The sequence below is a fragment of the Pangasianodon hypophthalmus genome, chromosome 27, assembly GCF_027358585.1.
Source record: "Pangasianodon hypophthalmus isolate fPanHyp1 chromosome 27, fPanHyp1.pri, whole genome shotgun sequence".
NCBI lineage: Eukaryota > Metazoa > Chordata > Actinopteri > Siluriformes > Pangasiidae > Pangasianodon > Pangasianodon hypophthalmus.
The window spans coordinates 1,379,933-1,404,932 of record NC_069736.1 but is presented as its reverse complement, the minus strand read 5'-3'; the positions used below and the strand labels follow the sequence as shown (position 1 = coordinate 1,404,932).

The 25,000-nt window shown below is 40.1% G+C and overlaps 1 protein-coding gene across 5 annotated transcripts in view; it reads right to left on the bottom strand.

The window, feature by feature from the left end:
• The window catches only part of zbtb20 (zinc finger and BTB domain containing 20), a 107,669-nt gene that overhangs the window by 53,463 nt on the left and 29,206 nt on the right, over window positions 1-25,000 (bottom strand). Inside the window, exon 3 of one of the 5 annotated variants that reach the window (XM_053230524.1) lies at window positions 492-621. The exons of 3 other annotated variants lie outside the window; for them this stretch is intronic. The gene's annotated coding sequence lies outside the window, so the exon portion shown is untranslated. Of the gene's footprint in view, window positions 1-491; window positions 622-4,369; window positions 5,231-25,000 lie in introns of those variants that run through there. One more of the 5 variants, XM_034300801.2, reaches the window with a different exon arrangement.

Genomic DNA, 25,000 nt, shown 5'->3' with positions numbered 1-25,000 from the left:
ATCCATATAATACAACCAAGCACTTAAGAAAACTACGCAAATTCTACGCAGTGTCTGCTATACGGCGTAATACATACAGAATAAAGTCAGAAACAGATTTAAATGGGTTTGACCTTTTCCAGTTCTCTATCCGGATCACAACAACGGCTGCATTCAGGCGAATCCCCAAATAATCTACAAAACCCATGTATTTGGGACGATATTATATTCAACTCTGTCACAACCAGAACAATTTAACAAATATCCCAAAAACCTATAAAACCTTCATTGGTGGTTGTTTTGTTTTTTTTTCCAACAGTCACAAACCACACAGAAACAGCTCATTGGTCTGTCATATGGGATCACACTGATTTACACACACTGGCATACAACACACACCCCTTTTTCCTGGCGTACTGATTGGCTCACGCAGTCATACACTCTCCAAAGAAAGTTTGGAGCTCATCATTCATAACTTGTCTCCTTATCTACTGAGCTCATCATTCACTCACTTTGGTCAGCGTGATGTAGTCACGTCCGTCTCTACCAGGTCACCCTTAAACACCAGGTATCATGTAGAATAATACGAGGATGTGTGTTTCGACATTGGATTCCAGGAGTGTAGCCCAACTCCCACCTCTGCTGCTCACACACACACACACACACACACACACAGTAGTTACACACGCTTGCTGCGACGAGCAATACGCAAACAGAAACACTCAAAAGAAAGACACACAGAAAGACACGACAGAGCGCTTTACCAACCAACACTCGTCGATACACTTCCTCAACACGACAGAGCCTTTTGCGCGCCTCCTTATCTTACACTTATTTACATGTTTTACTGCCATCTATCACGGCCCTCTTAACAGTGAAAACAATTCATCTCATGCGCAGAACTTCTCGACGTCAAAACTCCTCTCTCCGTTATTTTTTGGTTCATCTGGAACAGCCTTTTACGAGCGCTTAAACCGCCACGGGCAAACCACAAGCGAACCACTCAAAACCAATATTCTAATGGCACAACACTGCCTTGCCGTTTTTAATGCCGGCACCGGTTCGAGTGGATCGCTCCCAGAAGCTCGCCACAACTACACAGGTCCCATCTGGGTCGCCAATTATGCTGTAGCAATTAGCGCAGACTGACCAGAGGAGCAGAGATCACTCCGGAGAGCAGGCTGTTGAGGCCAGTAGACTTTATTCTTTCGAGAATGGAGCCGAGCAGTTCTCCGCAGACAAACGCTACTCAACTCTTCTACTCAACAAGTGCATTCTTATATACATTTACATGAAAAAAACTTCCACATCCTGCGTTTAACGAGACACAATATTCCCACACGTGCGGATCCGGTTTCCATATTACCCCCATATGCTTATCTTATGGTTAAAGGAAGCCTTACTCACTTAAATGTGCAGCTTGTTGCTGCTTTCCCACTTTACACAGGATTCACCTGCATGTGTAACGTCATATAGGTCACTTTTGGGCCTCAGTGTCTCAGCACACAGTTCCAGTCAGCAAGTCTTTACTGAGATACCGGCTACGATCATACACTTTGCACCATATAGAGTCCATACATCTATAACACTGAGGATTAAACACTATCAGATATCAGTACACATGCTGTGGTTCAAATATTCTATAGTGACAAGCTGCAACCTGGATGACGAGAAGCCGGATGAGGGGACGATGTTTACTGAATGTAAAGATAGAACATTAAATGTAGCTATAAACGGGTAAAAACTACAAAGTGTCGTTGTTTAATAAATAAAAAAATCCATTTATAATCGTCAGCAAGCGGTTGTTGCTGCGGTGTAAGAGGAATAAAACACTGTAACAGGATGTGCCGTTATAGAAAACCATCAGCTTCAGAGTGGGAACAGTGACTCTGCTTCATCACACCATCACCCTGCTTCGTCACTGATTATTTTACTGTAACGGCACGACGCACACAGTGTTTATTCCTTATAGATTTAATAATATTGTTACTGTCCACTTTCTAAAACATCTCCACTTCCACTTAAGAGGAGGCTGCCTAGGTAGGGAGCATTTTGGTTCATTATTTCAGACTCATTTGAAGGAGTGTTGCATGTGTTTCCATTCACCAGACATGCCATTGTGCACAATATGACTGATTGAGGATTCTTTTTTTTAATAAAATCTAGTGATAATATTATAAAAGCGATTAGTGTGGAGTAAAAAATGTGACACTAGAAATTGTGTGACCCTCCAAACTAGATGTTCTCTTCCTGCAAATGTTTAGCGACGGTCCGATCGCTCCACACACCCACGGCGCTCGGCTGCGCGCTCAAACATCCCATCATCCAATTAAAATAAATCGCTCGCCGCTGACTGAACGCAGAAAATAGCTTCGTTCTTCCTCGTGGACGGAAAAGCTGACGAGAAGCGTCGTTCAATCTCGGGGCCTTTTTGATGCTCGTCCCTGCCGTCCGTCTATCGTTCCGCACGCTAATTAAATTAATGAACAATATCAATCATGGAGCTGAGTGCTTTAAAACTTAACTCCTGCTGCAATTACGTCTAAACATGGAAATTAGAGGATAATGCGACTGAAACGTAAGGCTCGACGGGATGCGGCTGCTCCAGTTTGGCTCGGGGGGTTTTAATTGATTTACTTTTTGCTCCCGGCGTATGAACTGGTGCTGGCAGGAGATCCGTCATTTGCATTGGCAAACAACATTAACGGACACCTACGCGCCGCTTAAATCACGCAGGCTCGTGGAAACGGTGGTGGCGAGCTGCTAGAGCCGAACCTGAGACGGCTCTAAAACACGTCCTGGAATGTGTGGTGTAACAGTTTACCCAAGAACCAAGACACGACCACAAGCACTTACACAATATGCACGGAATAAACACTGTGTGTGTCGTGCTGTTGTAGTAAAATCATCAGTGACGGGGTGGAGTGATGAAGCGGAGTTACTCTTCCCATTCTGATCCTATAGCAGCACGTCCCTGAGTGTTTTATTCCTCTTACGCCGCAGCAACTTGCCAACGATTACAATCTTTAATCAGTAAAGGACGCTGTACTTTTTACCTTTTTATAGTTACACATTTAATGTTATGAAACAGGTTAGTTTTTTCCTCTCTCTTTTATTGAAGTTAATAAGACAAAAAAAAAAGCTTGTCACGTTACCGAGAAACGGCAAAGAAGCGTAAACTCGTCTGTCCTGAAGATGCCGGAAAACTTAAAGTAACAGCTTTTAAAGCGCTGACACTGGAGACTCCTTCCATAAATGCTACCTGTATGCGGAGCGTCCCTGTGAATGAGCTGTTACTATAGAAACGATCAGGTGTTAGAACGCGTACGTTAATGTAAACCGGTGCTACTGTCAGAACTGCGGTTACAGAAAATTAATCAACGCCTTCAGACGTTCACAATCACAATCCAGGATTCAACATGACGTGTCTGAGAGATGTAGAATGATTTTCAGACACAATAAACTGTTCTAAAAGCTTCATCGGTATAAAAATGCATTAATGTCACAAGCTTGGTGAAATTCTCCTGCAGCATACAGCACGGTCCAGAAGTAAGTGTGTGTGTGTGTGTGTGTGTGTGTGTTGCTAAATGGAGGACCAGAAGGAAAAAAGACGCTGAACACTGCTGAGAGGTCTGCTGAGGTGACGCTGGAGTCAGCTCGGGGTCAGAGCTGTAAATTAGGTCAGGGTAGAAATGTGGGCCGAACTGCAGACGGAACCGAGGAGACGCGGAACGAAGCTGTGAATAAAACATGGTGTTCTTTTTCTGTGATTTGGGAGGAAAACTGAAATGTTTCAGCTGCACTGGATCGGTAAAATATGCACCGTCACTCTTATGAGGCCTCGGTTCACATTAATATATTTATTTTGGCTTGAACGGAGGAGAGTTATTATTTTTGGGAAACTTTTGTATATCATGAAACATAAACTGGACTCCATGAAATCTATTAAAGTGTTTTATACCCACACACACACTCACACTCACACACACACTCACACACACACTCACACACACACACCACAGTCGTTACAGTTAATGCCTGACCGTTTGTCCAGCGAATACCTTTTGCTTAATTTTGTAACTGAATGGTATTCAGGTCATGATAAGGATTCAACGCTATCCATGCATGACTTTCTTTTTTTTTTTTAACTTTTTGATAAAACCTGACGTGTAGCAACAAGCATTCCGATCGAACCGTACCTCCGAAGCAGAGCACACACCGTCCTCCCACTTCTCACAATGCCAAAGAACACACACCAACCCGAAAAGCTAACAGCAGCATGATGCTAAAGCGCCCGGAGGCCAGAGTGTACGAGCACAGTCAATCTAAAAAAAAAAAAAAGAAAAAGAAAGATAGAAAGAAAGAAAGAAAAGTGTTTAACCGTGCCGACCTGTTCGGGCATATCCCCGGCCGAGGCGACAAGGTGCCTCTTTTCTTCCTCGTGCGCTTCACATGTAAACTCTCGTTGTGTTAGTATCAACCCCAGGAAAAACCGCATGCGTTTGTTTTTAGTCTCGGGCTTTGGCCTGCTTTAGCTTCCTCCGTCTTCGCACCACGGTGAGTCTCTCCGTCTCTCTATGGCAAGAGGAAGTGAAATACAGCGAGCGTGTAACTCTGTGCACTTCCTATGCACCAAACACGCTGGGGCTGACCTGAAACGACCCCGTGCACTTCAGGCTCGGGGCCAAGTCGGCCTTCCGGAGCGGGAGAACAGGAGACAGCGAGACAGAGCGAGACAGAGCGAGAGAGAGAAGAGAAAAAGGAGGGGAGAGGACGATTCGGCCTGTTGTTTTCTTTTTTTTTTTTTTACTCTTTCCCAAAACCACCTACTGTTGGTGAGCAAGCACTCTGGCTTCATTCCAAGCTGATTTTCACGCTTTACTTGAGCGAACTGGTTGGGAATGTTTCGCCTTTTGGTTAGCAAGTCGATGATTCTGTGATTTTGATGATTCAAGCCCAAACACTAACAGAGACAGTTTTTTTTTTTTTTTCCCTCCTAAACTCTTCAGCTCTGCATATTTCTATATATTCGGCAACTTCTGCATGGCACCTTGTGTATGACAAATGAAAAACAAAAGCTTACTCATTTCCCCTGCACCCTTTCACTCAGCCAACGTGCGATGCGGCGATAAATCATCTTCTGTTTTTGAATGGTTCAGCACTTAATGGTCTTGTTATTGCTCTTTTCAGGAGCTCGTGCTGTAGAATCGAGGAGACGTACGGCAGCTTTACGCTCAGACTGGAATCGGACGACGACGCGTTAAGCGGACTGAAGGACTGAAGAGTCGTTTCGCACTTTTCTCCAAAATCCTAGAACGAGTAAAACTTACGAGGGTTCAGTTTGGCGATAGGCCAAAAATATCATATCATGATGCCGGAAGACGTTTGTGTGATACACGACATGTAGCACGATATCTACGTTTTAGCTAACGATCTGCCAGTGCTGTGTAGAAACTTGTACAAATTAAGAACTGAGTTTGATGTTACTTTTATTTAATGTCTGCAGAAACTAAACTGTAACACTGAGCAGAAAAAATTGCACGGTTTTAAAGATTAAGTAAAAAAATACGTCGTGTGCATTCATTCAGTTCCATTTAGTTTTAATTATAAAAAAAAAATTGTCACGACTCAAAAGAAAGGCGTCAATCGGCGTCCAGATTCGAGCGCGAAATTGGCCGTGCTCTATGGGTGGGAGGGGCATACTCTCTCTCCCCTGTCAATCACAGCGACACTAGCCAATCAGGCGCATCATGTATGTGGAAGAGGGCTGATTGCGCTTTCCTGCGGGTGTGTTGCGCAGCACTGCGGAAAGATGTGGATGGGGAAAAGTGTGTCATGCCGCAATTTATCACAATATCAATATTATTGTTTTGTCGCCCAGCCCTTATTCATTTACGTAAAATTCCTTCTTTACGAAAAAAAGCGGCTTGCGATATAAATATCGTAACTTGCTTTCTTTAGTTTTGATTAGTAGTTGCATTTTTTTAAAGCGGTTACGTGAAGATCTGTGGCGCTAGTCACTGGCTCACGTTACGTCACTGAACGTATTTTGGCTGTCTCTCTCTCTCTCTCTCTGCATCTATCTATCTATCTATCTATCTAACTATCTATCTATCTCTTTCTCTCTTCAGCTTTCTATCTCTCTATCTCTCTCTATGTCTCTGTTTCTTTTTATTTATCATCTATCTCTTTCTGTCTTTCTCTCTTTCTCTCTCGCTCACTTTCTCCCCATTTATCTATATCACTCTTCATTCTGTCTCTCTCTGTCTTTCTCTCTCTGTCTTCTCTGTCTGTCTTTCTCTGCATTTCTATCCTCCTCTCTCTTTCTCTTTATCTCTCTTACAATCTCTCTCTATCTCTCTTACAATCTCTCTCTCTCTCTGTCTTTCTCTGTATTTCTATCTCCCTCTCTCTTTCTCTCTATCTCTCTCTTCCTGTTTTTTCTCTCTCTGTATCTCTCTCTCTCTCTCTCTCTCTCGTGTTTCGGATATCCCAGAAGAGAAGCAGATTGGACGTGTGGATTGACAGATTGACGGGAATGACATCACCCCATTAGAGGAGTATAAAGGGCAGAAAGGCAGAGATGATGGTGACATCAGGACTAGCATTATGCTAGCTTTGTGCTGTTGATTGGTAGCTCTGTGAGGATATTCCAGCTTTATGCTAGCTTATAACAAATTGGATTTTCCCCCCCAGTTGTTCTTCTGAAACTGTCCCAGTGGCGAGACACCAACCAACCGGGGAGAGAGAAAGCGCAGAAGTCGAAATTTTACACATCTAAAATGTTTAGCTGGATATAAATATCTGGGTAGAAATAAAAGTTAAGCTATAAATCCAAGCGCTCTGGAAACTCATCTATAAAGCAGGAGATCTTTCCAAAAACGCATTTTTAAACCCTCTTGTGCGTTTTTATTTATTGTAATTTATTTATGACGGTGTATTCATGTTTGAGTTTGCGGAAGCTAATCACAGCGCTAAAGGGTTGATGCAGTAATGTCAGTCCCCTCTCATTAGCGCTAACGGTAATGTGACCTCCAGCAGTAACCCGGCTTAATTACGGCTAATTGTTATAGCAGGTACTGTTTGCCAATAAACGGCGCAAACAAACACTCGTTAAGAGAATGCATTTAGACAACCACTCGTACACTTACCATACTTTTACAACCTCCATTTTGAACAAAATATCATCAACGTGACTGTCATAGGAGATGAGATGAAGAGCTGAGGTTGTTGTTTATGTCAGTGCTGAGATGCGAAGTGAAAATAATAATCACAATAATAATAATAATAAAAAATTTTAAAAAGCTGAGCGGTATAGAATGAAGCAGAAAAAAAATCAAGAATAACAAAAAAAAAAAAAAAAAACAATAAATCAAATTTGCCAACATGGAGCCACTTTTTTTAGCTCTTCATATCGCGCCTCAAATCCACCAATCATAAATAAATAAATAAATAAATAAATAAATAAACAAAAAAATATCGAAACAAGAGTGCGTTCTGGAAAAAATTGCGATTACTGTACAAATTAAACTCCACGCCATCTCGTGACTGTTTGCTCGTTCGCATGAATATGACGTTTCACAAAGCCGTTTCAACAGAAGGTGAACCATTTGACTGCTCATGTGACGGGCTGCTGAACAGCTCAAACCCTGGAGCGGACGCTCACACACACACACACACACACACACACACACACACACACACACACAATTACCGTCTTATCATGGCGCTACAGGCGTACCATAGCAACTGCCAAATTTTCAGGCTCAAAAAAAAAAAAAACATAATTGTATAGTATAAGCAATAAAAAAAAGCTGATCGGTTGTAAGTAGGAGAAGTTCATGAGAATCCTTAAAAAAATAAATAAATAAATGAATGAATGAATAAATGAATTTCGGCTCGGAGATGGAGTGGAACACCCACCAGAGCTCGCCGTGCTCCCTCAGCACTTCACCTCTGACCCCTGTGCACGGCTTCAATCACTAAAGTGATGGCCTGGATTTGAAACATGACTGTGCTTCAGCTTTCCAGCTGCTTATTGCACTTCTGCCTTCTTTCAAAAAAAAAAAAAAAAAAAAGCCTGCAAATTCATCTCAAGTGTCTGTTGCCGGTGGCGAGGTCGAGGCTCGGGAGAAATTCCTGTCCTGTGGTTATGGAGCTTTTTTTTTGAGGGTGGAGGTGAAAAAAAAATTAAATATTTTAATTCTCAACAAATTTGTGAAACGTGATGGATTTTTAAAAAAATGTTACAAGAAAATAGAGAGAAAAACTAAACAAAGGAATGCTAGCTAGCTGTTACGTGACTTCCAGCTGCAGATAACGTACATTAACGAATAAACACTGTGTGTGTCGTGCTGTTACGGTAAATTAATCAGCGACGGGGTGGTAGGTTGCGTAAATAATATGCTGTGAATGAAGAATGAAGATAAGTTCCTGTTATCACTTACGTTATAGCAGCGATAAACCGTCGTTCTCTCACCAGCCTCTCGTTTTTCTCTCTCGTGAAGTTAAAAAGACAAAAAAAAAAAAACGACAGCTTGTCATGTTATCAAGAAACCGCAAAGAAGCGTAAACTCCTCTGTCCTGAAGAAGTTACAGCTTTACCTCTGACTGTTACGAAGCGCTGACACTGGAGACTCCTTCCGTAAACGTCTCCTCATCGTATCAACAATTACATTTTCAGCTTCCGCTGTACGATTCCCTGCAAACGAGCTGTTGCTATAGAAACCATAACGTATAAGAACGAGTGCATTAATATAAACCTGCGCTACTATCCGAGCTGCTGTTATAGAGAATTAATCAACACCTCCTGACCAATCAGAATGCAGGATTCAACAGCGCGGTGGTGTGAGACATTTCCTAAAATATCCCAGGCTGCAGTATGAACACTAACTAGACATGAATTCCAGCATTTGGGACAGAGCCATTGATTAGTTTCCAAAGTAATCAGGTGCTGCTAGTTATAATTATCCTGGAAAAATTAGAAATGAGGAACACACACACACACACACACACAGGCACACACACACACACACACACACAGGCACACACACAGTCACACACACACAGGGCCTGCAGAGCCAGGATGATATGCCCCGTGATTAAGCAGAACTGGTGAATGAGCTGCTCATTGTGATTAAACGGCGAAACGCGGCTCGACGTGTTTTCTCGTTACGCTGTAACACGGCGGCGATGCGCTCGCGCCATCCGTGCGGCTGAACGGCAGGAATTTTGGCGCCGAGGGGAGTGTGAGCACGTGTGAAAAGGCTCCTGTTCCGAGGGCTTCGCGCCGTGCCAGAACTCCTCGGCTGATTAAAAACTAAAGCGAGGTTTTCGGTGGCTCGAGTTCTCTCGTTAGCGTGTGCTGCGGATTCATTTAAAGTGTATTTCGTGTCTAAACTGGCTAATCGGCCTGCGTGATGAGTGATGTTTTATTTTTAAAGCTGTCCTTTTGGGGTATGGAATCCTATGCCATATCGTGATGCGCCTATATATAACCGTGATATCGATAATGACATATAGCGTAACGTTACGCCTCAGCGTCCCTCTCTGTGCTAATAATAATTCAGCAAAGATCATCGCTTATTAGAAATGTGAATCTCATAATGAATTTCCCAAGTATATAATCATTTTATCAGGTCTACCAACCATATAGGTCGCACTAGCACACACACATACACACACACACAGAACCACGTCAGTGTCACTGCTGTCCTGAGAATGAACTTCCACCCACAAAATATCTGTTCAGTGCAGCTCCTGGCTTTACTATCAACGTACAGTGGTAAGAGGGGTGCCAATACTTTTCACAGATGGGCTACAGTCAGTAACTGCACCCTCACAAGTGCACCATATAACTGTATACAGGAAAGTGCACTATGTATATATATATATATATATATATATATATATATATATATATATATATATATATATATCCGTATATCCCAAGTGGCTGTAACATTAAAATGAAACAGGAACTAGAGGGAATGTGGAACCCGAGCCGGTCCCAGAGGTACGGCCGTGACCCCGACGCTGGAACGCCGACTCCCATGTGATTCCAGGAATGACATCATCAATCTCCGCTAAGCAAACACAGGAAGCCGTTATAAGAGAAGAGACCTGACCCCAGGACTATACACAAATATATAAATGTATCATTTTATAGTCTGTTATATTGTCCTAATGCGCTTGTTCTGACGCGTTATCGTTTCTATAGTAACGCCTCAAACAGTTGTTATCGTCGATACGCTGACGAGACGTTTATGTAACGTTTATGGAAGGAGTCTCCAGTGTCAGTGCTTTGTAACAATCCGAGGTGAAGCTGTAACCTTTCTGTTTAAGATTTAAGAAGAGTTCACGTAGGGTTTTTTTTTTGTGGTTTCTCAGTAATGTGACAAGCTACGTTTTTCTTAATAATTTCACGAGAAAGAAGAAAAGAGAGGCTGGTGAGCGAACTAACAGGAACTGACTTGTTTCACGGACGTTCCACGAGGTTAAGTGTAGCTATAAACAGATGAAACGTGCGACGTTTCATTCTTTAATAAAGTAGTTTTTTAAGAGAACGCGTTCGGTTAAAGCAGCTCCTGTAATGGTGTGAGTGGAATCTGAATCAAAGTGTAACGCATAATGCTTTTTTTAAAAAAAAAAAAAAAACACGACAATGTTTGTCTTATGTCTTTAATAATTTGGTAGTGAGGAGCACATATTACCGAGACAGTTTAGAGATAAGGATGGTGAGTGTGACGAGCGGTAGGTCTCTGAATCACAAGCACGTGCTACACGTGTGACTCTGAAGGACAAGCAGGCAGAGAAATGTAGCGCGGGAACGCCAGAACGGCAGTCAATAACCGCCGCAACAAAAAGGAGCCGAGATCATCAAGCTAAAGCTCAAAAAAAAAGAAAGGCTGGTCGCTGAAGAGTCATCTACTTTAAGGGCAGGTTCGCCTGAAGTACTTCACGGCAGCTGAATGGGGCCGTGTGCGTGCCTGTGTGTGTGTGTGTGTGTGTGTGAGTGTGTGTGAGTGCGCACGTGTGTGTGAGAAAAAAAAATAAAAAAAATAAATAATACTATGAATAATAACCACTATAAGATCTCTCCTCTGTCAAATCCCTCTCATCTGAAAAGGTGAGAAGCTTCCGGACTGCGCTCGAGGACAAAGGCCTTTCAGTCGCGTAAAAGCGCCGACGCTCTCGCGAGTTGACCTTTAGCACTGTTTTCTTTTCTTTCCCCCCTTTAGCTACGTTCCAGGCGCTTGTGATTGATTTGCATTTGAAGATTAGCCGTTAGAGCTTTCCTTCTGCCTCGTCGGCAACCCGAGGCAGGTGCTAGGAAACCATCCCACCTTCAACAACAACAATAATAATAATAATAATAATAATAATAATAATAATTAATCTGCACGGCACCTTTTTTTAAAAGCAGCTCATTATGTGGGAAAAGAAAACTTGCCCAACAGAAAGAAAAAAAAATCCCCCTAATACAGACAGAATGTAAGGATGTGCTGATGATCAGTCATGCGATATATTGCGATATTCAACTGTACTGATATCGTACATGATACAAAATGCGAACTAACGTACAACATCGCTGCATGATTTAACATCACGAACCGAGATAAAAGGTTTCAGAGATGTGAAACTTTCACTTCAATACACACATCACAACGCCCAAGTATTAGATCTCAGGCCGCAGACGACGTTCTTAAACACATAATCTGCAGAATTTTGCATTTTTGCGCTGTAATATACTACGTCATTTTTAAAACGTTTTCAGTTTCAGCATGCTTTAATGACGCGTCAAAGAATGAAATGTCTATGACCAAGTTGAAGCCTTTAAAAAAAAAACTCGATAACAATCGAATCAATGATCCAGGAATAACAACAGCACTTTAGTGAGCTTTATATAGGCGCTGTAACACACTGGGACAGACTCACTGCGATAGAAATCAATAAAATCAATAAATCCTGGAGATCTTAATCAAGTCCTGCATTAGTATTCACTACGGCAAGCCGGAAAGGCCAAACATCTATACTAATACTTTATGAATCAAAAGCATGGGACGTAAAAACCAGACTAAAATTCTTTTCTGTTCCAAAACCAAAACTTACATACTGCAGCTTTAATAGTTTATATAAATGCTGTTTATGTACATGTTGTTCTATTAAATTAATAAAAATTAAAGAAAAATTCAGGCATAAAACTAGAATATATCATTTGTCATTTAATATATCATTTGTCATCATTCGTCACACCCAGAATGCAAAACAGCAAAAAGTAATTCAAGCACTGGGAGTCCCGCCTGCTCGACCAATCAGAACCCCTGTGTGAGACATGTGACTACAGTATATACAGTAAATACGACGGCGTAAACATGTGAGCTATAACTAAGAATTTAACAGCCTTAGCTTGCTAGTTAACGAGCACGCCTAGTTTAAATCACTTTAGCGAACCTTTGTAGCTCTACATTAATCGCGTTCTCACTGAGGAGTTGCCTTTAATGGACGTTTTACGAAGAGTTTGTAGCAACCGTTTGGGCGGCACCTCGGTGTCCCTGATGATTTGATTTAATCGTAAAACAATCCGTAACATGCCCACAAACGATAAAGCTGTATGCCTACGTTCATGTCGCTCTGGTATAAACGCTCGGAGTTTCTGAGATGTGTATATGGGTCAGAGAACATCTGCGCTAACGTCAGTCCCACTCCTAAATAAAATTCTCAGTTGGTATTTTGGTCAGATTTTAACCAAGTAGCTCATCGCCAGTGTATTCTCGTCTCATCGCATCCGTCTCTACAATGCCGATAAATGATGGATATTTATGAGTGTGTAGGCGGCGCTTCAAACCGAAAGACTATAAAAGAGATTTGAAAGTAGAGTTACTGGGTCATTCGCCGAAGAAGATGCTAAAGAAACTGACGATTCTGTCTGTATTAAGTTCAAAACAAATAGCGACTGCAGAGAAGCTTCATGCCCAGAAAAACAGGAGATGAACCGAGGTAGGAGAATTAGCTAATCTCCGCTAGCAAAGGCTTGTCGTCACCCGTGTAGCTACTAGTAAGATGGCTGGTAAGGTCCCTAAGACAAAGATAAATAATCATGTAACTTTGCTAACTTCAGTTATTTGGCTCAGTGTAATTGTGAAAGAGCTACAGTTCCTCTCTGCCTTCTGTTGCTCTTCTTACTGGTGCAGTTCTTCTTCTGTATATTCTTTCTCGAACATGTCACTGTGAAACAGTAACTCAAAAAAATCAAAGAGTCATTTCTGTCACTTGTGTAATCCATTCGCTACATCGCAATAATTTACTTACAAAGTCTTTGCTAATTAGCAGTAGCCAGCTAGCTATCTCTCCTCCCTGAACACACTGTTATCTAGTGAGACCTGTACATCTACTGTAACATAAACAGGACAAAAGCACATCTACTGTAACATAAACAGGACAAAAACACATCTACTGTAACCAGAACGAGACAAAAACACATCTACTGTAACATAAACGGGACAAAAACACATCTACTGTAACATAAAAGCGACAAAAACACATCTACTGTAACATAAAAGCGACAAAAACACATCTACTGTAACATAAACGGGACAAAAGCACATCTACTGTAACATAAACAGGACAAAAGCACATCTACTGTAACATAAAAGCGACAAAAACACATCTACTGTAACATAAAAGCGACAAAAACACATCTACTGTAACATAAACGGGACAAAAGCACATCTACTGTAACATAAACAGGACAAAAGCACATCTACTGTAACATAAAAGGGACAAAAGCACATCTACTGTAACATAAACAGGACAAAAACACATCTACTGTAACATAAACGGGACAAAAGCACATCTACTGTAACACAAACGGGACAAAAACACATCTACTGTAACATAAACAGGACAAAAGCACATCTACTGTAACATAAACGGGACAAAAGCACATCTACTGTAACATAAACAGGACAAAAGCACATCTACTGTAACATAAACAGGACAAAAGCACATCTAGAGCGGTGCCATTTCGTATCGTCCATGCTATACCGGTACAATTCGTCCCCGTGATAAAGATTTCTCATCGTGCGATACTGACGATACAGTGATGATGTGTTCACGTGCCGCAACGTGGAACAACGAGAACAAGCACTGTGGAAGGCAGAGTTCCAGCCCTAGACGAGGAAGAAGAATTAATCCCCAAAAAGGAGCATCCTCCCTCATACAGAAGATCAGAGGTGAATCAGACAGCGCTCGAGACTGTACGCTGACGTGACTTGTGGCCAAAAAGATAGTGTTGAATGTTATTATTTTCATATCATCATTTATACTGTTACTGTTGTAGCAATTAGCGCAGACTGACCAGAGGAGCAGAGATCACTCCGGAGAGCAGGCTGTTGAGGCCAGTAGACTTTATTCTTTCGAGAATGGAGCCGAGCAGTTCTCCGCAGACAAACGCTACTCAACTCTTCTACTCAACAAGTGCATTCTTATATACATTTACATGAAAAAACTTCCACATCCTGCGTTTAACGAGACACAATATTCCCACACGTGCGGATCCGGTTTCCATATTACCCCCATATGCTTATCTTATGGTTAAAGGAAGCCTTACTCACTTAAATGTGCAGCTTGTTGCTGCTTTCCCACTTTACACAGGATTCACCTGCATGTGTAACGTCATATAGGTCACTTTTGGGCCTCAGTGTCTCAGCACACAGTTCCAGTCAGCAAGTCTTTACTGAGATACCGGCTACGATCATACACTTTGCACCATATAGAGTCCATACATCTATAACACTGAGGATTAAACACTATCAGATATCAGTACACATGCTGTGGTTCAAATATTCTATATTATTGCAAAACCTATCATTTAAAATCATAATATAGTTTTAAGTCTATATTACCCATCCCTAATCAACTGTAATATAAACAGGCCAAAAGCACATCAACTGTAATATAAACAGGACAAAAACACATCTACTGTAACCAGAACAGGCCAAAAGCACATCTACTGTAACATAAACAGGACAAAAACACATCTACTGTAACCAGAACAGGACAAAAACACATCTACTGTAACATAAACAGGACAAAAACACATCTACTGTAACAAAAACAGGACAAAAGCACATCTACTGTAACATAAACAGGACAAAAACACATCTACTGTAACCAGAACAGGCCAAAAGCACATCTACTGTAACATAAAAGGGACAAAAACACATCTACTGTAACATAAACAGGAAATAAACACATCTACTGTAACCAGAACAGGACAAAAGCACATCTACTGTAACCAGAACAGGACAAAAACACATCTACTGTAACAAAAACAGGACAAAAGCACATCTACTGTAACATAAACAGGACAAAAACACATCTACTGTAACCAGAACAGGCCAAAAGCACATCTACTGTAACATAAAAGGGACAAAAACACATCTACTGTAACATAAACAGGAAATAAACACATCTACTGTAACCAGAACAGGACAAAAGCACATCTACTGTAACCAGAACAGGACAAAAACACATCTACTGTAACCAGAACAGGCCAAAAGCACATCTACTGTAACATAAACGGGACAAAAACACATCTACTGTAACATAAACGGGACAAAAACACATCTACTGTAACATAAACAGGACAAAAACACATCTACTGTAACATAAACAGGACAAAAGCACATCTACTGTAACATAAACAGGACAAAAACACATCTACTGTAACATAAACAGGCCAAAAGCACATCTACTGTAACATAAACAGGACAAAAACACATCTACTGTAACATAAAAGGGACAAAAGCACATCTACTGTAACCAGAACAGGCCAAAAGCACATCTACTGTAACATAAACAGGACAAAAGCACATCTACTGTAACGTAAACAGGACAAAAGCACATCTACTGTAACATAAACAGGACAAAAACACATCTACTGTAACATAAACAGGACAAAAACACATATACTGTAACATAAACAGGACAAAAGCACATCTACTGTAACATAAACAGGACAAAAGCACATCTACTGTAACGTAAACAGGACAAAAACACATATACTGTAACATAAACAGGACAAAAACACATCTACTGTAACCAGAACAGGCCAAAAGCACATCTACTGTAACATAAACAGGACAAAAACACATCTACTGTAACCAGAACAGGCCAAAAGCACATCTACTGTAACATAAACAGGACAAAAACACATCTACTGTAACCAGAACAGGCCAAAAACACATCTACTGTAACATAAACAGGACAAAAACACATCTACTGTAACATAAACAGGACAAAAACACATCTACTGTAACATAAACAGGACAAAAGCACATCTACTGTAACATAAACAGGACAAAAACACATCTACTGTAACATAAACAGGACAAAAGCACATCTACTGTAACATAAACAGGACAAAAGCACATCTACTGTAACCAGAACAGGCCAAAAGCACATCTACTGTAACCAGAACAGGCCAAAAGCACATCTACTGTAACATAAAAGGGACAAAAGCACATCTACTGTAACATAAACAGGACAAAAACACATCTACTGTAACATAAACGGGACAAAAGCACATCTACTGTAACCAGAACAGGCCAAAAACACATATACTGTAACATAAACAGGACAAAAACACATCTACTGTAACATAAACAGGACAAAAACACATCTACTGTAACATAAAAGGGACAAAAGCACATCTACTGTAACATAAACAGGACAAAAGCACATCTACTGTAACATAAACAGGACAAAAGCACATCTACTGTAACCAGAACAGGCCAAAAACACATCTACTGTAACATAAACGGGACAAAAACACATCTACTGTAACATAAAAGGGACAAAAGCACATCTACTGTAACATAAATGGGACAAAAGCACATCTACTGTAACATAAATAGGACAAAAACACATCTACTGTAACATAAACGGGACAAAAACACATCTACTGTAACATAAACGGGACAAAAACACATCTACTGTAACATAAACAGGACAAAAACACATCTACTGTAACATAAACAGGACAAAAGCACATCTACTGTAACCAGAACAGGCCAAAAACACATATACTGTAACATAAACAGGACAAAAACACATCTACTGTAACATAAACAGGACAAAAACACATCTACTGTAACATAAAAGGGACAAAAGCACATCTACTGTAACATAAACGGGACAAAAGCACATCTACTGTAACATAAACAGGACAAAAACACATCTACTGTAACATAAACGGGACAAAAACACATCTACTCTAACATAAACGGGACAAAAGCACATCTACTGTAACATAAACAGGACAAAAGCACATCTACTGTAACCAGAACAGGCCAAAAACACATCTACTGTAACATAAACGGGACAAAAACACATCTACTGTAACATAAAAGGGACAAAAGCACATCTACTGTAACATAAACGGGACAAAAGCACATCTACTGTAACATAAATAGGACAAAAACACATCTACTGTAACATAAACGGGACAAAAACACATCTACTGTAACATAAACGGGACAAAAACACATCTACTGTAACATAAACGGGACAAAAGCACATCTACTGTAACATAAATGGGACAAAAACACATCTACTGTAACATAAACGGGACAAAAACACATCTACTGTAACATAAACGGGACAAAAGCACATCTACTGTAACATAAACGGGACAAAAACACATCTACTGTAACATAAACGGGACAAAAGCACATCTACTGTAACATAAACGGGACAAAAACACATCTACTGTAACAAAACGGGACAAAAGCACATCTACTGTAACATAAACGGGACAAAAGCACATCTACTGTAACATAAACGGGACAAAAACACATCTACTGTAACATAAACGGGACAAAAGCACATCTACTGTAACACAAACGAGACAAAAACACATCTACTGTAACATAAACAGGACAAAAGCACATCTACTGTAACGTAAACGGGACAAAAGCACATCTACTGTAACATAAACGGGACAAAAACACATCTACTGTAACATAAACGGGACAAAAACACATCTACTCTAACATAAACGGGACAAAAGCACATCTACTGTAACACAAACGAGACAAAAACACATCTACTGTAACAAAACGGGACAAAAGCACATCTACTGTAACATAAACGGGACAAAAGCACATCTACTGTAACATAAACGGGACAAAAACACATCTACTGTAACATAAACGGGACAAAAGCACATCTACTGTAACACAAACGAGACAAAAACACATCTACTGTAACATAAAAGGGACAAAAGCACATCTACTGTAACATAAACGGGACAAAAGCACATCTACTGTAACCAGAACAGGCCAAAAACACATCTACTATAACATAAACGGGACAAAAGCACATCTACTGTAACATAAACGGGACAAAAACACATCTACTGTAACATAAACGGGACAAAAGCACATCTACTGTAACCAGAACAGGCCAAAAACACATCTACTGTAACATAAACAGGACAAAAACACATCTACTGTAACATAAACAGGACAAAAGCACATCTACTGTAACGTAAACGGGACAAAAGCACATCTACTGTAACCAGAACAGGCCAAAAACACATCTACTGTAACATAAACGGGACAAAAGCAAATCTACTGTAACATAACAGGACAAAAGCACATCTACTGTAACATAAACGGGACAAAAGCACATCTACTGTAACCGACAGAACAGGCCAAAAACACATCTACTGTAACATAAACGGGACAAAAGCACATCTACTGTAACATAAACGGGACAAAAACACATCTACTGTAACCAGAACGAGACAAAAACACATCTACTGTAACATAAATGGGACAAAAACACATCTACTGTAACATAAACGGGACAAAAACACATCTACTGTAACATAAACAGGACAAAAACACATCTACTGTAACATAAACGGGACAAAAGCACATCTACTGTAACATAAAAGGGACAAAAGCACATCTACTGTAACATAAACGGGACAAAAGCACATCTACTGTAACATAAAAGGGACAAAAGCACATCTACTGTAACATAAACGGGACAAAAACACATCTACTGTAACATAAACGGGACAAAAGCACATCTACTGTAACATAAACGGGACAAAAACACATCTACTGTAACATAAACGGGACAAAAACACATCTACTGTAACATAAACGGGACAAAAGCACATCTACTGTAACATAAACGGGACAAAAACACATCTACTGTAACATAAACGGGACAAAAACACATCTACTGTAACATAAACGGGACAAAAGCACATCTACTGTAACCAGAACGGGACAAAAACACATCTACTGTAACCAGAACGAGACAAAAACACATCTACTGTAACATAAACGGGACAAAAGCACATCTACTGTAACATAAACGGGACAAAAACACATCTACTGTAACATAAACGGGACAAAAACACATCTACTGTAACATAAACGGGACAAAAGCACATCTACTGTAACATAAACGGGACAAAAACACATCTACTGTAACATAAACGGGACAAAAACACATCTACTGTAACATAAACGGGACAAAAGCACATCTACTGTAACCAGAACGAGACAAAAACACATCTACTGTAACATAAACAGGACAAAAACACATCTACTGTAACATAAACGGGACAAAAACACATCTACTGTAACATAAACGGGACAAAAGCACATCTACTGTAACATAAACGGGACAAAAACACATCTACTGTAACATAAACGGGACAAAAACACATCTACTGTAACATAAACGGGACAAAAGCACATCTACTGTAACCAGAACGGGACAAAAACACATCTACTGTAACATAAACAGGACAAAAACACATCTACTGTAACATAAACGGGACAAAAACACATCTACTGTAACATAAACGGGACAAAAACACATCTACTGTAACATAAACGGGACAAAAGCACATCTACTGTAACCAGAACGGGACAAAAACACATCTACTGTAACCAGAACGAGACAAAAACACATCTACTGTAACATAAAAGGGACAAAAGCACATCTACTGTAACATAAACGGGACAAAAGCACATCTACTGTAACATAAAAGGGACAAAAGCACATCTACTGTAACATAAACGGGACAAAAACACATCTACTGTAACATAAACAGGACAAAAGCACATCTACTGTAACATAAACGGGACAAAAACACATCTACTGTAACATAAACGGGACAAAAACACATCTACTGTAACATAAACGGGACAAAAGCACATCTACTGTAACATAAACGGGACAAAAACACATCTACTGTAACATAAACGGGACAAAAGCACATCTACTGTAACCAGAACAGGCCAAAAGCACATCTACTGTAACATAAACGGGACAAAAACACATCTACTGTAACATAAACGGGACAAAAACACATCTACTGTAACACAAACGGGACAAAAGCACATCTACTGTAACATAAACGGGACAAAAACACATCTACTGTAACATAAACGGGACAAAAACACATCTACTGTAACATAAACGGGACAAAAGCACATCTACTGTAACATAAACGGGACAAAAACACATCTACTGTAACACAAACGGGACAAAAGCACATCTACTGTAACATAAACAGGACAAAAACACATCTACTGTAACATAAACGGGACAAAAGCACATCTACTGTAACGTAAACGGGACAAAAACACATCTACTGTAACGTAAACGGGACAAAAACACATCTACTGTAACGTAAACGGGACAAAAGCACATCTACTGTAACATAAACGGGACAAAAACACATCTACTGTAACATAAACGGGACAAAAACACATCTACTGTAACATAAACGGGACAAAAACACATCTACTGTAACACAAACGGGACAAAAACACATCTACTGTAACACAAACGGGACAAAAACACATCTACTGTAACATAAACGGGACAAAAGCACATCTACTGTAACACAAACGGGACAAAAACACATCTACTGTAACATAAACAGGACAAAAGCACATCTACTGTAACATAAACAGGACAAAAACACATCTACTGTAACATAAACAGGACAAAAACACATCTATTGTAACCAGAACAGGCCAAAAACACATCTACTGTAACATAAACAGGACAAAAACACATCTACTGTAACATAAACAGGACAAAAACACATCTACTGTAACATAAACGGGACAAAAACACATCTACTGTAACATAAACAGGACAAAAACACATCTACTGTAACATAAACAGGACAAAAACACATCTACTGTAACATAAACAGGACAAAAACACATCTACTGTAACATAAACAGGACAAAAACACATCTACTGTAACCAGAACAGGCCAAAAACACATCTACTGTAACATAAACAGGCCAAAAACACATCTACTGTAACATAAACAGGACAAAAACACATCTACTGTAACATAAACGGGACAAAAACACATCTACTGTAACATAAACGGGACAAAAACACATCTACTGTAACATAAACAGGACAAAAACACATCTACTGTAACATAAACGGGACAAAAACACATCTACTGTAACATAAACGGGACAAAAACACATCTACTGTAACATAAACAGGACAAAAACACATCTACTGTAACATAAACGGGACAAAAGCACATCTACTGTAACATAAACGGGACAAAAACACATCTACTGTAACATAAACGGGACAAAAACACATCTACTGTAACATAAACAGGACAAAAACACATCTACTGTAACGTAAACGGGACAAAAGCACATCTACTGTAACATAAACGGGACAAAAGCACATCTACTGTAACATAAACGGGACAAAAGCACATCTACTGTAACATAAACGGGACAAAAACACATCTACTGTAACGTAAACGGGACAAAAGCACATCTACTGTAACGTAAACGGGACAAAAGCACATCTACTGTAACATAAACGGGACAAAAGCACATCTACTGTAACATAAACGGGACAAAAGCACATCTACTGTAACATAAACGGGACAAAAGCACATCTACTGTAACATAAACGGGACAAAAGCACATCTACTGTAACGTAAACGGGACAAAAGCACATCTACTGTAACGTAAACGGGACAAAAGCACATCTACTGTAACATAAACGGGACAAAAACACATCTACTGTAACATAAACGGGACAAAAACACATCTACTGTAACATAAACAGGACAAAAACACATCTACTGTAACGTAAACGGGACAAAAGCACATCTACTGTAACATAAACGGGACAAAAGCACATCTACTGTAACATAAACGGGACAAAAGCACATCTACTGTAACATAAACGGGACAAAAACACATCTACTGTAACATAAACGGGACAAAAGCACATCTACTGTAACGTAAACGGGACAAAAGCACATCTACTGTAACGTAAACGGGACAAAAGCACATCTACTGTAACATAAACGGGACAAAAACACATCTACTGTAACATAAACAGGACAAAAACACATCTACTGTAACGTAAACGGGACAAAAACACATCTACTGTAACATAAACAGGACAAAAACACATCTACTGTAACGTAAACGGGACAAAAGCACATCTACTGTAACATAAACAGGACAAAAACACATCTACTGTAACATAAACGGGACAAAAACACATCTACTGTAACATAAACGGGACAAAAGCACATCTACTGTAACATAAACGGGACAAAAACACATCTACTGTAACATAAACGGGACAAAAACACATCTACTGTAACGTAAACGGGACAAAAACACATCTACTGTAACACAAACGGGACAAAAGCACATCTACTGTAACCAGAACGGGACAAAAACACATCTACTGTAACATAAACGGGACAAAAACACATCTACTGTAACATAAACGGGACAAAAACACATCTACTGTAACATAAACGGGACAAAAACACATCTACTGTAACATAAACGGGACAAAAGCACATCTACTGTAACATAAACGGGACAAAAGCACATCTACTGTAACATAAACGGGACAAAAACACATCTACTGTAACATAAACGGGACAAAAACACATCTACTGTAACGTAAACGGGACAAAAACACATCTACTGTAACGTAAACGGGACAAAAACACATCTACTGTAACATAAACGGGACAAAAACACATCTACTGTAACATAAACGGGACAAAAATAACTACTGTGACTGCAGCTTTAACAGTTAAAAACCTTTTGCGTTTTATTCTCATAAAAGTTTATACTTTTTTTACAAAGTCTCCATTTTGTTCAGCTACGGCAAGCGGAACAGGACAGAAACACGCCGTCCGTCCTGCAGAATTAAAGGCGAACTCGCACCACACTGGTGTCAGACATAACAAGCGACATGTGCTCAAGTAAATAAAAGCTAGAGATTCAAATTCGTGAACTGATTCTACATCATCGCTTGGAAAAACCCCACGGCTACGGCAAGCCGACCGGGACAAAAAACCCTCCAGTTACTGAAGCTGTGAGGTTTATATGTGTACTGTTTGTGTGTGAATATTCACAGTTGCAAAAGGTAAACTGTAGAATCATAAACCGGGAAAAACCCGTCTAAGGCGAGCCAAAAAAAAAAAAAAAAAAAAACCACACCACTCTGCCTGTTGCTTTAATGTTTTATAGCGTTACATCAGCAGCATGTTGTATAACTGGCCCAGTTCATAAAGAAACTCTCGGTCTAACAAAAGAGAACAGGAAGCGCTGAATGAGAAGATTTCAACACTCACTATAAGATGATTAGAGTCTCGTGGAAATGATTGACCTTGGTTGAGACCACTTTTGATTTTTTTTTTCTTTTCTGAAATGTCTGAGAATCTGAGTGCAAGTGTATGGCACAGAAGCAGGTTTATACCTGTGTGTTTGTGTGTGTGTGTGTGTGTGTGTGTGTGTACACACCATAAGCAGTGTGTTTTAGTTGGAAACAGAAGAAGCTGTACAGACAGCGTTGGTTGTTCGTTGAGCAACGTGAAGTTTTTAAGCACTCGGCTGAACAAAGGCGTTGTTTTCCTCGTAATCCCGATGAATAATTCTCAATCTGCCGGGGTATAAAAAAAAAAAAAAAAAGAAAAAGAAAAAAGAAAAAGTGAACAGCCCGAAAAGAAATCTGACCTTCTGCGATTAATGACGGCGCTGCGAGGATGACGTGTTAGGAAAAAAAAAAAAAAAAAAAAGCAGAAACACACCGGTGCTTATTATTTCCTTTATCGAATGGGCTAATTGTAGGTCTGAGAGGATGAAAAGGAAAAAAAAAAAAAGGCGAAGCTTTATAATAGTTTAATCATACATTTATGATCTCTTACCCTGGCCTCGTTACAGGTGTTGTGTTGCGTTAAAATATACATCACCGGGTGGATAATTGGTTATGATTTGGCGCAATATGGAGGCAAAATGGAGGCTTCGGTCGGATGAATGTGGTGTTTTTTTGGGCAGCTCTTCAAATGAAGTGTTTAAAAATGTGAGTGTGTAATGTGATATTTAAAGAGCATGTGTCTATATACTGTATAATAAACTGATCTAGTGATAATACAGATGCCATCAGAGACGCTGGACGTTCTCTTTACTTTCTTTCTTCCTTTTTTTTAAAACTGTGACACAACAAAAATCGCATTACGGCAGAATCACGAGGCTGAAGTTAACGAGCTGAACGAACTGAGCCGAGTTACTCAAAACTCAGAGCAAACTTTAAACGGGAGGAGGAAGAGGAGGAAGACGAGGAGGAAGGAGGTCGTTTAGGAGATCGGCGTGCTTTTAAAACCCTCGCGAGGCGACGAAACCCTGCTGAAACATTAGAAACCGTGATAAACAATGTCCATTCCCAGAATTCCTTTCTAAATATATATATATGATGGAAGGAGTGAGTGTGCAGAAGTGAAGGAGATGAAAGCGAGGCTGTAGTACACGCTCGTTAATAGTATATAAACATCGGCCCATATGCTGGGTGTTCACGAAGCAGCTGCCGTCGTCAGTCACTGAAAAAACAGAACAAGCGAGAGAGGGAGAGAGAGCGAGGGAGACAGGGAGGGAGGGGAGAAAACGAGGGAGGGAGAGAG